Source organism: Heloderma suspectum, chromosome 2 (genome assembly GCF_057233095.1).
Source record: "Heloderma suspectum isolate Gila_16-S chromosome 2, 16-S_ref, whole genome shotgun sequence".
In the NCBI taxonomy this organism is placed as follows: Eukaryota; Metazoa; Chordata; class Lepidosauria; order Squamata; family Helodermatidae; genus Heloderma; species Heloderma suspectum.
Window position 1 is genome coordinate 63,816,314 of NC_139459.1, and position 13,039 is coordinate 63,829,352.

A 13,039-nucleotide genomic window follows, 5' to 3' on the forward strand; every position below is an offset into this window, starting at 1 on the left:
TTTACGTAGCCTATCACGGCTAGATTTGCAAAGTCAGCTGTGATAGGCTACGTTAATCATCACGTAGCCTATCACGGGTGACTTAAAAAAAAAACGCGTACGCAAATGGCGGCCCCCATAGGGAGCCGCCATTCGCGTTCCTTATTTGGTCGCTGTAGTCTACGTAAATCTTTACGTAGACTACGGCGAAAATAAGGGCAACGCAAATAGCGTTGCCCTTATTTTCGCCATAGTCTATGTAATCTTTATGTAGACTACAGCAACCAAATAAGGAACGTGAATGGCGGCTCCCTATGGGGGCCGCCATTCGCCGTACGTGCTTTTTTTTTTTTTTTTAAGTCACCCGTGATAGGCTACGTGATGATTTACGTAGCCTATCACGGCTGACTTTGCAAATCTAGCCATGATAGGCTACGTTAATCGTCACGTAGCCTATCACGGGGGCGTTTTTTTTTTTTTACTTTTCTTGGAATGGCGGCGGCGGCAGCCAGTCGAAAGACCGGCTGCCGCCCCTGCCCCTGTCAAAGGCCTGCTGAACCGCCGCCGGGACCCGCCGCCGGGAGGGACATTTGGGAAAGGTAAGTCCCATCCCGGGGGGGTGCGGGGGCGGGTGCGTGTGGAGAATTTCTCCCCAAAACTACTTCGGGGGGCCGAATATGTTGGCACTTGGCCCCCCGAAGTTTCAGGGAGGAATTCTCCCCCATCCCTACACAAAAGACAAGGCCTTCTCAGTGGTGGCTCCCTGACTGTGGATTTCCCTCCTGATTATGTATGCCCCCGAAAGTAACCATATGACAACCCATTTGTTTTAGGTAGCTTTTTCTCAATAGTCCTTTGGTCCTGCAAGTCTGAATTTTTATTTAATGTATTTTATGTGGGTATCTTTATGAAATGTTTCTGGCCTATGTATTGGTTTCATGGTGCTGTTTTTAAAATTGCTTTAAAATTAATTGTCTTCAATATTGTTGTTTTACATTTTATGATTATTTTGTGTGAGACACCTGGTGAGGGTTATGCCTTTAAAAGCAGCCTAAGAATACTTCAGTAAATGAATGAATACATTCCAAGATCTTTTCTTTTGGAGCTAAGCCTCCAGTTGCCACTTCTTTGGGCAAAGAGGGAGGGCCAAGGGCAAAAGGGAACAGGGCCAAAATACCCCAAATACCAGCATATTTAAGCTTAAAGCCCTTACGGTGCAATCCTATGGGGATAGTCGGCTGCCTCTGAACTTGGAGGCAGCCAACTATCCAATGCAGGGCAGGCAGAGCATGGAGGGGATCTTCTCCTCTGCACTCCGGCCACCCTTCATTTGCGGCTAGACAGCCGACTTCAGCAGGCTGACCGGGGTGCCTCAGAACAAGGGGGGCGGGAGGCCAGATGGCACATAGGAAGTGGTATAATGGTGCTCCTGTTGTCCCCTTCCCTCCCTGCCCCCAGGAACAACCCCTTTTCAGCTGCTCTGCTCTGCTCTTCTGAGTGTGGAGCTGGGGATGAACTGCGCCTCCTATGAGGCAGTGGAAGAGGGGACCAGAGGATCCATTTTGTCCTCTTGTTTTTCCAGGTTTGTACCATTTCTTTGAAAGCAGCAGCAGTTTTATTATTATAGCTGAAGTGGCTTCCAATTCAAACACATTTCCATTCACCTTTGCTGTATGACTCATTTCAATACAATTTAAATTATTCAATATATGATATGAAGCGGACAACTCAAACACCCATTTATGCTAACTTTGACCTGTTTCAGAGTTCTTTCATATTTTTGCTCCTCTTTTGGTGTTCTCCTTAGCAATGCTTTTTTGTGTCTAAGAAACACAAAATGGGTTTAAGACTAAAAACACCATTAAATGGAGGACGCATAAGAGTTCTTTTCAGGGAGGGCAAAAAAAGGGGGGAAAAAGATGGGAAATTCTCTCAGGCCAGCTGTCTTTACTGAAAGGGCTTTCAACTCTCTGCCACAGTTAACACTCAGCACCTACAGGGCTTGTTAGTCCAAGATCAACATACTTCAGCCATTCAAAACTAACATGCCATATGCCCAAAGGTTGCAGAGTTGATATTTAATGAAGCAATTGGTGAAAGGTCTTCATGGTGAACAAAAAAGGCTACTATGGTCTGCAAAATGTACGGGCTTTTCTGTGGCTTTCACAGACAGCACAATACAGTCTTTTTATGACAGTACTGCCTGTGTGCATAATCCACCAGCATGCTCAAGATACTTTACGCTGAACAGAAAAGATGTGCAAGAACATAGCAGTATAATGAAAAATACTCTTTCACGTAGCTTAATCCTGCTCATTCCAAAGGGGCTTGTGAAGGGAGTGTCCCAGTGGATTGTACCATTAGGCATTGCAAAAGCGTGCCCTTGATAAAATAACTAGCTTGAAGGAATTTGTTGAATGACGGGCTCCGAAGCTAATGTTCATTGGATGAACTGTGAAAATATGGTTTGGCTATGGAGTCCATTGTGCACTTACACCAAGGACTCCCACTTAGTTGTCAGCACACAGCGGATGCAAATGTCAGCGCAGGTTGTAGAGCATGTTTGTCTGAGTCCTTCAACTGAGGTAGGACCCTTTGTTTCATTCCAGTGCCTCTACACTGTATTAATTTGTACATGTTTCCCTTAAAAAAAAGTCAAAGCATTCCTGGCTTTATACACAAGTATAGTTCATCTACTGTATGTAGGGTAGTTGGGTGACTCCTGCCTAAAAATGACAAAATCAAGGAGTATTCACCACCACTCCAACAGACAATATCGGTTCAATGAGCTATAGTACCAGTGTTCAGTAGCCTTCCTATTTTTACCCCACAGCTGGGCCAGCTCCAGGTTTGAGAGGGCTCTGGGCAAAATGCCTCTGGTGGTTCCTCTCCTTTGCTGATGTAGGCTATAGTCATCACTTAAATTTCTCACAGTTCCTCTGACATAGCATCATTCCATGTCATTGTAGGAAATTAAGACAGCAATAGACACAGCAGCCTGGCTAGCACTGCTCAGAATACTGGGTCATTTTTTTAAATAGGGGGCTTAGGGCATGTATGAGCAGTAGGCCCTGCTGGGGTGAGTGCAGTTTATTTGTATTATTCCTTAGTCCTTGTCTTCAGTATTTTTTGTCATAGAACTGAAGCAATGGGAAGAAACTCAGCACTCTTGTCCAAGCCCCTGAAACGTGGAAGCAATCACCCCCCACATTTTACATTTCTGAATGTTCTACAGCAGCCTTATCCAACTCAGTGCCCTCCACATAGGTTTGTTCAACAACCCCCATCATCCCCAGCCATCTGGTTGAGAATGATGGGAGCTGTAGTCCCAACACATCTTGGGATGACAGGTAGGGGAAGGCTGTTCTATAGCTTTTTGAATATTTATGTATATATGAACTAATTTTATTATGACCAGTTACTGTAAAATTATTGATGTATATAATTAATGTAACAATTCTATATACACCAGTCTGTTTTTATTGTAATACATGCTTTAAAAAAGTATCACACTAAGAATAGTCTGATGTATATAGAATTCAAATCAATCAATCAATACCAGTCTCTTATCAGGTTGGGCAATATTTATTTATTTCTTAATTAAATTTCTTAATATCATCAGTGCTATTAAAGGGCTAAAGGCCCATTGACACAACTATGTTAAGACATCGCAACATGCATTGACTTTTGTATTGAGTGCATATAAGCATACTGAACCAGTCCGCCACCCCCCCGTTCAGTATAAGTCCTGATTGTAAGTCACCACATGCTGAACATCTGAGCCCATGATTCAATTATTCCCTGTGGGCATGGAAGCTATGCTGTATGCCTCAGGTTTCATCAGCTGCAAGGGCTTCTCCATCCACTTAAATGGAATGGCCCAACCAAAAGGAATAGAAAACCAGAACAGAAATGCTGGAATGTGAAGCCATTTGAAAAAGAATATCATAGTAAAAATGGAATGAATAAAACTTTAATGATTTGTCATGCCCCTAGCTCTGAAGCTCCTTGTCCAAGTTCCTGTTCTCATTCTTCCTCACAGTCATTCTGTGAGAGAGGCTAGTATTATTCCTACTTCTTGTTAATTAATTAATTAATTAATTAAATTTATTAATCGCCCATCTGACTGGTCACCCAGCCACTCTGGGCGATGTACAACCCACCATAAAACAATTTAAAACAATAAAATTTTACCATAATTTTTTTTTAAAATACCCTAACCCACCCCAAATGCCTGCCTGAACAACCACGTTTTTAATGCACGACGGAAGCTCATTAAAGAGGGGGCATGACGGAGTTCCCTAGGGAGGGAGTTCCACAGAGTGGGGGCCACCACAGAGAAGGCCCTCTCCCTCGTCCCCACCAGTCTAGCTGTCCTGGCTGATGGGACAGAGAGAAGGCCATCTGAGGCTGATCTTGTTAAGCGGCCTGTCTGGTGTTGCTGGAGGCGCTCCTTAAGATAGGCTGGGCCGGAACCATATAGGGTTTTAAAGGTCAAAACCAACACCTTGAATTTGGCCCGGAAAACAACTGGTAACCAGTGCAACTCCTTCAGCACTGGAGTGATGTGATCTCGCCGGCGGCTGCCTTTAATCAGGCCAGCCGCCGCGTTCTGTACCAGCTGCAGCTTCCGAACCGTCTTCAAGGGTAACCCCACGTAGAGCGCATTACAGTAGTCTAAACGAGAGGAGACCAGGGCATGTACTACCGATGGGAGCAGATGGTCGGGAAGGAAGGGGCGCAGCCGCCGTATCAGATGGAGTTGATACAGCGCTGTCCGGCTCACAGCTGACACCTGAGCCTCCATGGACAGCTGGGAGTCCAAAATGACCCCCAGGCTGCGGACCTGGTCTTTCAAGGGTAGCCGTACCCCATTCAACACCAGGTCAACATCCCCCAGCCTCCTCTTGTCTCCCACCAAAAGTACCTCGGTCTTGTCAGGGTTCAGCTTCAGCCTATTCCTCCCCATCCAGCCACTCACCGTCTCCAGACATTTGGACAGGGATTCTACGGCCAACCTTGGTGAAGATTTAAATGAGAGGTAGAGCTGCGTGTCATCCGCATATTGATGACACTGCACCCCAAGCCTCCTGATGATAGCCCCCAGTGGCTTCACATAGATGTTAAATAGCATCGGGGAGAGGATGGAACCCTGTGGCACCCCACAAGTGAGTGGCCACGGGTCCGAAACCTCCTCTCCCAGTGCTACCCTCTGGTACCTGCCGGAGAGGAAGGACCGGAACCACCGCAATACAGTGTCTCCAATGCCCAACCCCTCCAGGCGGTCCAGGAGGATACCGTGGTCAACGGTATCAAAAGCCGCTGAGAGGTCGAGGAGAACAAGGAAGGAGCATTCACCCCTATCCAGAGCCCTCCTCATATCATCCACCAAGGCGACCAAGGCCGTTTCTGTTCCATGCCCAGGCCTGAAGCCCGACTGAAATGGGTCTAGATAATCAGTTTCTTCCAAGTGTGCCTTCAACTGCACCGCCACCACCCGCTCAATCACCTTGCCCAAAAATGGCAGATTTGAGACTGGGCGAAAGTTGTTCAGAACTTGAGGATCCAAGGAGGGCTTCTTTAAGAGCGGTCTTATCACTGCCTCCTTGAGGGCTGATGGCATCACTCCCTCCTCAAGGGAGGCATTCACCACCACCTTGATCCCCTCACCCAGTCTCTCTCTGCAGCTCATAATGAGCCAAGATGGGCAAGGATCAAGTAAGTAGGTGGTCGGCCTTACAGATGAAAGCACCTTGTCCACTTCATCAGGAGAAAGAAGCTGGAACCGATTGTTGTTGTTGTTTAGTCGTTAAGTCGTGTCCGACTCTTCGTGACCCCATGGACCATAGCACGCCAGGCCTTCCTGTCCTCCGCTCTCTCCCGGAGTGTGTTGAAGTTCATATTCATTGCATCGGTGATGTTATCTAGCCATCTCATCCTCTGCCATCCCCTTCTCCTTTTGCCTTCAATCTTTCCCAGCATCAGGGTCTTTTCCAGGGAGTTTTTTCTTCGCATTAGGTGGCCAAAATATTTGAGCTTCAGCTTCAGTATCTGTCCTTCCAATGAGCAGTCAGGCACATTTCTTGAGTTGTCAGTCTGTTGGTGTGCAGTCCATTGTCAGTCCAATGGTGCGCAGATACCAGAACACTCCAGAGTCCAATTTAATTCTGCCTTGGTCCAGAGAAGGTGATATGTGCTTGAAAGCAAACTTACTCATGCCTATCAGGAACCGTGAGTATTATTGTGTCTCTTTGGAAGAATATCTAACAGGAAATCTCTTTAGATTGTGAGTTGTATTAAACTTTTAATTCTTGTAACAGTTCTTCTGATCTCCAGCTTTTTCTTACCCCACTTCGTAGCTCTCTATTTCCTGCCTCCCATACTGCAGAGATGAGGAACCTGTGGCCCTCCAGAAGATGTTGGATTCCAACTTCCATCAGTCTCAGCCACTATAGCCAATCATCAGGAATGATGGGAATTGCAGTCCAACAACATCTGGTGGGCCACAGCTTACCCTCCCCTGCTTTACAGAGTCTGCTGGGAACCATACTGCTGCAGGAGTATCTATAAAGAGACCACACTACATCTCCCCTTTGTTAACTTAAAACAAAGAAAAATAAACCTTATAACATTATAAAACCTATCACACACTTAAACATAGACAAAATCCTACATAATAATGGTAAAAAAACAAAAACAAAACACCAGCCTGGAGGGTCTCTGAATAGCTCTTTCACTTCTAGTTTTCTCTTGAGTAGGTTTTTCATAAGGAGTAGCAGTTATTTCTGCTATTTTGTTGTTGTTGTTCTCACTGGATTCCTTGGCATCCTGTGCTGCAGCTGTAGTTGAATCAGAGACCCGATTTGCATGTAATGGCAGCAAATTTTGGTTAACTTATTACTTGCTGGGTCATGTGTTGTGCACAAGCTGCTTCCTCTTTGCATAATTAGCCTCCAATTGGCTCAATTGTAGGTTGTTGCATGTCATGCAAACCTGGACACTATGGGTTGTTTGTGGGTTAAACAACCCAAAGTTAACCTATGATCAGTTTTTAGGTTAACTTTGGATTGTTTAACCCATGAATAGCCCATAGTGTCTGGGTACCCAAGTCATGTAACAAGCTATGATTAGGCTGATCAGAAGTTGATTATGCAAAGTGGGAGTGGCTCATACATAGCATGCAACTGAGCAAATTGTGGGTTAATTAATTAACCCATGATTTGCTGCCAGTATGTGCAAACATGCCAGAGTCATGAGAAAGCTCAGCATCCTTGCATTCTAGCTGAGATGGAACCTTTCACATATGCTTAACATTCCTAATTACAACATACAACTTAACAAGTTCAAAGGAATTATCTGCTCTGCTCCTAAGAATTATGTAGCGTACATATCTATATGTTGGCTGATGCTTCTCACCTGCAGTATTGTTAGCAATCCCAAGTCATGCTGGTATCACTGTTATTTCAGCTTGTCCCAGTACTGCTAGTGATGGGAATGGGATCCTGGACCATCGTAACAGTAGGTTCATTCAGGTCCTGCTGCTCCACAGATATCTAACCTAAATGCAGATGTCCTGTATAGCATGGACAAGTAACGGATGGATTTATATTTTACAAAACTGCCACAAAATGAGGCACTCATGAGATCTATAACCAAATATATGTGCTCGTAGTTATTGATTATTACTCTTCTTAGCCAGTGTAGTAATGGACACTGACAGGGTTAAATTTTAAGTATTCACTATATTGGGGTGGTGCTAAAGACTCCCCCCTCAAACTGTTCTTGGGCTTACTTTTGTTTGAGTTCTGTGTTTGCTTGTTCTTCAATAAATAGCCTATGATTTGAGGCCTACAAAAAGCGAGTAGACATTGCCTTTATTTAAAGCAGCCTTCCCCAATTTGGTGCCCTCCAGATGTGCTGGACTGCAACTTCCAGCATCCCCAAGCCAGCATGGCTGGATGGGACAGCTGGGAGTTGTAGTCTAACACATCTGGAGGGCACCGCATTGGGGAAGGCTGCTTTAAAGCAACCTAACATCTGGAAGCAATGGTATTGCCAGATATGCCTTGTGATGCCATAATCAATACACTCCAGGACATTTTTGCTCTTTTTGGATATCATCTTGAAGTAGTTACTGACAATGCTAAACATCTTGTAGGCTGTCTCATGGAACAGTTTTTCAAGTCTTGTGGTAATAAACCCATCTGTGCTTCCCTATATTATCCAAAAAGTAATGGGAAGATCAAACACTTTCATTGCTATTTGAAGTAAACCCTACTAGCACCTCACTGTGAAGGGAGGAACTGGAAAACAGAATTACCAAAGATCTTAATGGTGTATCGATCTACTCTGCACAGGGCTTCAAAGGAGACACCCTGTTAGATTGCTTTTTTCACATGATATTTTGCACTAAACTTCCTGGGCTTTGTGATCAAGCTGACGTAGATGATCTTTCTGTTAGAGACAATCACTCTAGCTCTCTTTCCTTCCTGTATCCCTTACAGAAACCACTGGGAACTGTAGTACTGCAGGCACACCTATAAAGAGATTACACTAGAAGAGAAAATCGGATGCATATTGGAACATGGAAGTCATATACTGCTTTCACTAGAATATGCATTCAGGAGTGTCCTCAAATGTGCATTCCCAGCTGCAGTTGAATGAGGATGGGGATGAGCATGCACACCAAAATGCACATCCTAGTGACAATAATGCAGTGTGGATAGACCGCTTCTGTATCGGGAAGTACATCTGATTCATTTTCACAGTTCCTGATATGAACCTGGTTTGGATCAGGCATTATGCTGTGATCAGGATAGCTCTGGCCATACAGATATGTTTCTAATTTCCAGAGGGTTTGCTGTTGTCTGTTGAAAATATGTGCAAATCTGTGTAGCTTTCTGTTCTATCCAGCATTTAATACAACTGTTTTTATTGAGTGGAAATTCTCTTTGCTAAGGCAATCACCATCTAAAATATTAGATTCCCCCCCCCCCAATGGTAGATCATCCCCACAAATCCCCAGATCAGGCAGGAATAGAACCACCTGCAGTTTTAGAGCTCCTGTGGGGAGCATCCTGGCAATTTTACTTGTAATGCGTGTACAATATATGCTCCATCTCAAAGGCAGTTTGGCAATTCCTATAGGTTTTCTGAGAAGCAGTGTTGGTGTCAGGGGATAATGTTTTTGGAAGATGATGTGCAGATGTGATGTTTAGGGTCCCAAGTGGCAGAAAATGCATGCTCAGGCCAAGCAAAATGAAGACATGCATTTGTTTTAGTTTATGAGCAAACTGAACAGGATTGTTCTGGTGAGAATTATGTGAAAGCTTCTGCACATACAGCAGATGCAATACTCAAATCAGTGTCAGATGAGCATTTTCCTATGCATTTGTTTTTAAAGAGTCCTAGAAAAAATAACAATAATGTATTATTATTATTATTAATTTAAATTTCTAATCCACCTTTCCACACAATGTGTCCAAAGTGGCTAAAAACAATAACATCGGAATTTGTCTTTTTTTAAAAAGTTTTTAACTGTTTTATTGTGGTATTTTATCCTTTTATCTTTGTTGTTCACCGCTCTAAAATCTTCTGATGAGGAGTGGTATATAAATGTTGTAAAATAAATAAATAAATAAATAAAATTACAAGATAATTAAAAAAAACATGTCTGAAATATGCAAAAAGAGCAAACTAAACAACAACAGTCAATTAAAACTAAAACCACCAAATATTAGTAGGCTTTTAGTCAGTCCATTAGGCTAAAGGCCTGTTTAACCAGAGAAGTCTTCTGTAGGGATTTTTTAATAAAAAAAATTAATCCCATGAATGCTGAGTGCCTATTGCTGTGGTAAGTTGCAATGAACATTGGTGTCTGCCATTTTTTTTTACCATATAGTTGTTTTTTTAATACACGGGTTGTGTCCTATCCCATACTAGAAAATGTCAGAGGTTCTTTTTTTAAGACCATTAAAATGCTATATAGTACCAGCTGACATCTTAAGATTTCTCCCTGTCAAATCCATTATCTTAGAAATATCATAAAATATAGGATATGAGTGAATTCCAGTGGAATATTAGTTATGTAAGGGTGCAATCCTATGGCCTCTAAACAACAGCTAGACGGCCATAGGATTGGTTGATTCCTGGAGAACCACCTTCCTGCCCCCTCCCCTGCTGCCTCATAGATGGTGCGGATTGTCCCCAGGGTATGTGTTCATAAGAGCAGTGCAGAGCGGGGCAAAGAGGGGCATTTCCAGGGGTGTGGTGGGAGGTGCGGACGTGCCGATATTGTAATAAAAATGTAACCTAAAAGCCATTGTATGTGCCTTAAGCAGCACGTAGCATTGTAAGAGCTGCACATGCCTGGAATGAGCGGACAGTAACCCTAAGATAAGGTTGCTAAGCAAACCTCTGGCAACCAATCAAAAGTAACACGCTGGCTGAGGAATGCAAGCTAAGTGATAGAACTGTAGCGCGGGGGTTGCCGGGGGTTGACTCTGCTTTTGAGCGTGAGCTCCTTTGTCGAACTGTTTGCAAACAATAAAATCGAGTTGGACCCAGCCTGAAGTTGACTCTCCTCTTTGGGGCAAATTGTACTAGCCTCCAGGGGGCGAAACTAGCATTTTGTGCAACAAACCGGCGAGCTAGTCAGGAGTCCCTTGGACCACCCTGGGGTCAAACGACAAAACCGGCAAAGGTGCCTGTGGGGCGCACTGGACCGCCTTTGAGGTCTGCCATGGCACCAGAGAACGGGGGTTGGGACACCCAGGAGGTTAAAGGCGTGGACTCCATTGATTGAGTCAACCAGGCTGAACGGGTCTGAAGAGACGGCATTAGGGTGTTGGGCAGAGTAAGTACTTGATTTCCCTTCTGTCTTTCTGTTTGAGTTGCCTTCGGAGCATCTGAGGTTTGTCAGACTCTGTGTAAGCATCTGAGGTTTGTCAGACTCTGTGTAAACGTCTGAGGTTTGTTAGACTCCGTGTAAGTGTCGGAGGTTTGTCAGGCTCCATGTATGGTTTCAAATAGAGGTAGGCACAATGGGGGCGGGTAGCTCCCATTTAGAAAGCTCTGCCACTCCCTTGGGATGTATGCTAAAGAACTTTAGCAAAGTCAAAGATAATTATGGCACTAAGATGTCGAAAGGCAAGCTGGTTACACTCTGTCAATTGGAATGGCCATCATTTGGAGTCAACTGGCCAGATAACGGCTCCTTTAATGAGGCCACAATTAGAAAAGTGCACGTTATTGTTGTAAATGATGGGCACTGGGATCAGTATCCCTGCATAAACTCATGGTTGAGTTGCGCTTTGAACAACCCTTCCTGGGTGAAACAATGTAAAGGAGAGATGTGCAAACAAATGCTGGCTGCAGACCCTCAGAGAAAGAAGGGAGGGAAGGGAAAGCCAATCTTAGAGGGAGAAGACGAGATAGACTTGGCGCAAGGTTTGAGGGGGCAGGATCGTGATCGTGCAATTCCGCCTCAACCTCCAGTAGAAAGTACCCCAACGGTGGCCACAGCCTCTCAACCCCGGCCAGCCGGGTCTACATTGCAAAGTCTCTCTCAACCACCACCCTATGATGGAGAGTATAACGTGACTCCCTCGTGCCCTGCCGACTCCTCTTCTGACCAAGTCCCAAGACAAGTGGCCCAACCCGGCTCACCATGACCCCTGCGGGATCCATCCCAGTTAGCAATACATTTTTCTCCTCTGGCTGAGCCGAAACCCGCACCCTAAATACCAGTGCCCGATGCGAGAGGTAATGACAGGGGAGGGGCAGACTGCATTTGTATATGTGCCCTTCAGCACCGCTGATCTGTTCAATTGGAAAAATCAGAATCCTTCCTTTAGAGAAGATCCTGATAAGATGCAAAGTTTATTTTGATCTGTGGGGCAGACGCATCGTCCCACATGGACAGATGTGCAGATGATGTTGCAAACCCTACTAACGTCCGAGGAAAGGCGCCTAGTGCAAGGCACCGCTAATAGGATCGCTGAGGAGCGAGTAGCAGGAACTACTAGGGACCCCCATGAATTATGCCCCCAAGTAGACCCTGAGTGGCATCCCAATGACCCCAGGGACCGAGAGTGGAGTCAGGACTATTTGGGAATAATAGCGGAGGCATTGGGGAGGGCTGTGCCACGTGTGACTAACTTTTCAAAGTTGTATGAAGTCCACCAAGAGAAGGATGAAAATCCCTCTGTGTTCCTAGGACGGTTGTTTGATGCATTTAGGAAGTTTAGTGACCTAGATCCTGAAGCCTCAGAAAACCAGCGCATGGTAAATACAATGTTCATAGGGCAAGCAGCACCAGATATAAGAAAGAAGCTGCAGAAAGCTGAAGGAGCCGTGGGCAAGCCACTCTCCGAGTTGGTAGAGATTGCATTTAAAGTGTATGGCAACCGAGAGCAAGTAACAGAAAGAAGGGAGACAAAACGCGGTGAAAAGCAGCTGGCGATGCTAGCAGCCGCCTTGAGTGGCAGCTCAGGATGCATAGAGCCTCAGCAGAGGCCAGAGGGGGGGCAGAAGAAGGGAAAGGGCCGCCCGAGGTTTGACGAATGTGCATATTGCCGAGAGAAGGGACACTGGAAGAAGGACTGCCCGCTGAGAAGGCAGAGAGAGAAGAGCCAGGGGGAGGGGCGCCAATTGAGAGCAGACTCCTCTGAGGAATGTAGCTGAAGGAGACCGGGATCTAAAGCCACCACCCTACGAGTAAGTACTCAGGAAGATCCCATGGTAAAGATAAGGGTCGGTGGCAGAGACTATGAGGCTCTGGTAGATACTGGAGCCACCTTTTCCATGATCCCTGCAAAAACCCCCCTCGCCAAAGAAAGCGGACGACACGTGACAATAGAAGGAATTGAAGGAAGAAAGGCTAGATTGCCTGTATGTGAGCCCCTCCTCACAAAGATCGGAGACAATAGACTAGAACATGCCTTTGTGGTCTCGCCCACATGTCCGGTTGCCCTTCTGGGGTGGGACTTGCTGACGAAGCTGCAAGCTGAGATCTTCTTTCGTGGGGATCAGATTGTAGTACAGCTACCAGTGAAGCAGA